Source organism: Zalophus californianus, chromosome 10, assembly GCF_009762305.2.
Source record: "Zalophus californianus isolate mZalCal1 chromosome 10, mZalCal1.pri.v2, whole genome shotgun sequence".
NCBI classification, from domain to species: domain Eukaryota; kingdom Metazoa; phylum Chordata; class Mammalia; order Carnivora; family Otariidae; genus Zalophus; species Zalophus californianus.
Window position 1 is genome coordinate 12398387 of NC_045604.1, and position 4401 is coordinate 12402787.

Sequence of the window (4401 nt, forward strand, 5' to 3'; positions counted from 1 at the left end):
CGCGCGCGGGGCACGGAAGTGGCGGGAAGCAGGTCCTTCCCAGAGACCGCAGGAAGGCAGCCACCCCGGGTCTTGGCCGCAACCGGGGCGGGGCCGGGCCGACCCTGAGGGGCGGGGCAAGGTGTGGCGGGCCTGCCCGGGCTCAGATGTCAATCACAGAGCCCTGACTCCATTTTAAAGTATTTTAGTATATCCAGTATATATAATATATACAAATATTTAAGATGTTTTTAGTATATCCAAGATATTATCACTTCAACCTGTAATTAACATAAAATTATAAAAAAGATATTACATTCTTTGTCTTCGTACTGAATCTTTGAAATTCAGGTATGCATTTTACACACGCAGCATCTCAGTTTGGGTTAGTAATTTGCCACGCGCTCAACAACCACACAGACTATGACTGCCTCAGGGGGCAGCACCTCTTTAGCTGAGTGCAAAGTTCAGTACGAATATTATAAACCAATCTAATTATGTAATTTTCAGATTCCCTATATCCCTGTTATGTCCCACTCCTACAGAATACTGTGTATAGGGTGTAGGACGAGCTTTGGTTTCTGACAGACACCCACTTTTCTATCCCACTTTTTGAAAGTCTGTGGTAGGCCACCTTTACAGAAAAAAAGTGAAAATAGCATTCATTACATTAGTACCTGTTTTCCATAACAAAGAAAACGAAAGAGATTTTCACTTTTATTAAAAAAAGGGGAAATAGCATTAAGCATTAGTTTTGCAGCAAGACTTCATAGAGGCAGCAGGCACCCCAAGCCACCAGCGTGGCCCCGCCAAGCTCCTGCCCTGGGAACTATCTCAGCATCTCAGCATCAGCTGCTAGCCCTTTGAACTGTGTCCATGAGCATCTGTGCTCTACCTCGATTTATTTTGTGCATCTGTTAGCAAGATGTGTCCTAAGGTATCAGGAAAGCTTAAGAAAGGTTATTTTTGTGCATCTGGGAATGCTAAAAAATCTTTCCATGTAAATTAATGGTATTGCTTCTTTGCTTTACTCCATTTAGGCTTATGAAAGTTTTCATAGGAACACTCTACTTTCAGCTAGCGGGGGAAATCTGTATTTGGTTGGCCAGGTCATAGTAGTTCACGATTGTTACCTTTTCATTGTAAAGTGTACCTCTTCCTATTCATAAGACACAACATCTAGAAGACTTGGCTTGCATAGATAAAAGGATTGACCAATTTCCTACAAAAATAAAAAGAAAATTTTATATGGAAAAACATACCACAAAGAAGGCAAGTTGCAAAGAGTAAGCATTCAGTGTCAGCCTTTCACCAGGCCCTGTTCCCAGCTCCTTAGCCCATTTAAATCATTAAACCCCATAAAGTGAAGATATAACATGCCAAAACAACCCTCTGCAGTAAGGCAGGCATATGGTTATTGCCATTTTACAGATAAGGAAACTGAGGCACATAGTGTTCAGTAACTTGCCCGAGATCACACAACTAAGAAGTGGCAGAGCTGGGATTCAAATCCAGACATTTGGGTTCCAGTACCCATATGGATAATCACACTATATTGCCTCCCGTACACTATACAGTGGGAGAAAACATTTGCAAACACATTTTAAAAATTAATATCCAGGGGCGTCTGGGTGGCTCAGTTGGTTAAGCATCCAACTCTTGATCTCAGCTCAGGTTTTGATCCAGGGTCATGAGTTCATGCCCTGCGTTGGGCTCCATGCTGGGCATGGAGCCTACTTAAAAAAAAAATAATATCCAAAATGTATAAAGAGCTGCTACAAATCAGGAAAATAAATATAAACAACCCAATGGAAAAAAAGTCAAAGGAGTAGAAGAGGCAATTCATAGTGCGATGGAAAAGACCAATAAACCTACTCAAATATACTCAAACAAAGATACTCCACTTCAGGAGTGATCAAGAACAGGCAGTTAAGGGTGCCTGGGTGGCTCAGTTGGTTAAGCGACTGCCTTCGGCTCAGGTCATGATCCTGGAGTCCCGGGATCGAGTCCTACATCGGGCTCCCTGGTCAGCGGGAAGTCTGCTTCTCCCTCTGACCCTTTCCCCTCTCATGCTCTCTCTCTATCTCATTCTCTCTCTCAAATAAATAAATAAAATCTTTAAAAAAAAAAAAAAGAACAGGCAGTTAAGACAAGATACCATTTCCATCCAACAGATGAAAGCAAAAATTAAGAAGTTTGATAACAAGGATTGGAGGGTATATGAAAGTGGTCTCACACTGTTGGTAGTAATGTATAATTTGTACTGCCTTTTGAATGGCAGTATCTGTCACCATTTCAAAGGCATTTCACTTTGAACCTGCAGTTCTGCATCTGAAAATCTATCCCGTGAACTTCAGTCTCACAGGAGCACAACAATAAACGCACAGAGAAGCCCTTCTAACCAACCCCTACATAACACATTGCTGAATTCAACAGTGCTCTCCATCTCCCCATAAATCCTGTACTGAGGGTACACTCAGACCTCAGAGCAGGCTACTCTCCATGACACCTACACACTTTTCTCCTGTTGAACTTACAGTCAGTTATGTCTATCCTTAAACTTATTCAAGACAGTTGTAATTGTTATGTAATTACTTTATTTAATTATAAGAACTAATGTAAGCTTAAAATGGTAAATTTTGTTATATATATTTTTACCACAATAAATGGTCTGCCTTGAGTCTCAGGGTGATTATGAAAATCAGATGAGATTGTAAAGGTAAAAGCTTTCCCAAGAACTCCATGTAATGGTAGCCGTTTGCTACTCTCTGATGAGTTTTTTTTTTTAATGGAAGTTATTATTTGTTTCTAATTATAAAAGTTTGGGAGTTACAAAAGAGCATGCAGAATCAGAAATGGTTCACTGACTGCTCTCTTCCCAAAACCAATGCTTTTTTTTTTTTCTCCTTTAAGGCAAAGGTAATTGCCTTTATGAAAACTAAGGGGAATTCCCTAGAGTCCAGTAAAGACAAGTCTCCAAAACACAAAACCAACTGCTGTTGAATTAGGTGAAGCTAAAACAAGTGTATAGTAGTGGGGAAAATATCATAAAAAATTATAAGTATTCTGAGTTAGGATGTGTCTAAGTGTCTAAACTACAAAACTAGACGGTGCATTATGGCTCTGCATTGTCAGGAGAGATAAAGCAAAATTCCAATCCCAGGACACATGCTGTAAGAAAAGACCTGGCAGAGAATATCGTTTGCATTTTTTGTTTCTTTTAAGCAATGAGAATGTGGTCGTGGGCTACTTATCTAATTTTAAAATAAAGTAGTACCTTTATTAATATAAAGGATACCTTTTACAATACAAAATGACTGTTCCCTTTGATAGTTTTTCTTACTCTAATTTCTACTCTAATAATATAGTGGGTTTCATTTCCTAATCAATTGGAGAATTTCTGTCTTTAAAAGGATGTGTTTAAGCAATTTACATTTATTTTGTAACTGATGTTTGCTATTAACTCCGCCATCTTACGTTATTTGCGATATTATAATCACCTTGCCCTCCTTTTTAATACTGAAAAAAAAAAAGCATTGCCCATTCACTCTATTTTCATTGCATATCTACCTCCACGCACAAACATAAACAAGGGAGGCACAAAAAGTGTGCTCCTTAAATATATGGTGAAAGCCTAAATGAATAAAAGGCAATTTGTTTCTGCTTGTTTATTTACTTTTATCAGTGCAATAACAATCCTAAGCGGATTTTCTTCTGTGCAGCAAAAAGCAAAAAAACAACCACCACCCAATCCCCAAATCATTAACATAACAAATCATTATCTGGTCAGGAAAAGAGAGTATTTCCCAGGACTTACTGGCAAGCATATAAAAGGGTCAGAGACCGTTTTAACAATCTCATAAGTGGGGGGCGCCTGGGTGGCTCAGTCTTTAGGCGCCTTCAGCTCAGGTCATGATCCCAGGATCCTGGGATCCAGCCCCCCATGGGGCTCCCTTCTCCGTGGGAAGCCTGCTTCTCCCACTCCCCCTGCTTGTGTTCCCTCTCTCGCTGTATCTTTGTCAAATAAATAAAATCTTAAAAAAAAAAAAAAAGTAAGCACTAGTGACAATTCTGCATAAAACCGTTTTGCTCCTGGGAGCGGAGGCGGAGGGGTCGTAGACCTCCGGAAGCCAGTCCACGGACCCCGGGATTCGAGGGTAGGCCCTCCCTGACCACCGCAGTGCGATATCACTAGTCCAATAAACATTTTAAGAGTGTGCAAAGTGGACTGGAAGACCCCTGAAACCAGAATGAATCTTTTAAAAGTAGGCAGGCACACCTCTCGCTATTACAGTAGGCGACACACGCCGCCAGAGAGTTCAGGGAAAAACACGGAGAAATGGAGTTTTCTGGCGGGTCGGAAGTCTCCGGCGGTCGTGGGAGTAGGTGTTCTGCGCCTGCGCCGAATTTCCCGCATGCTCA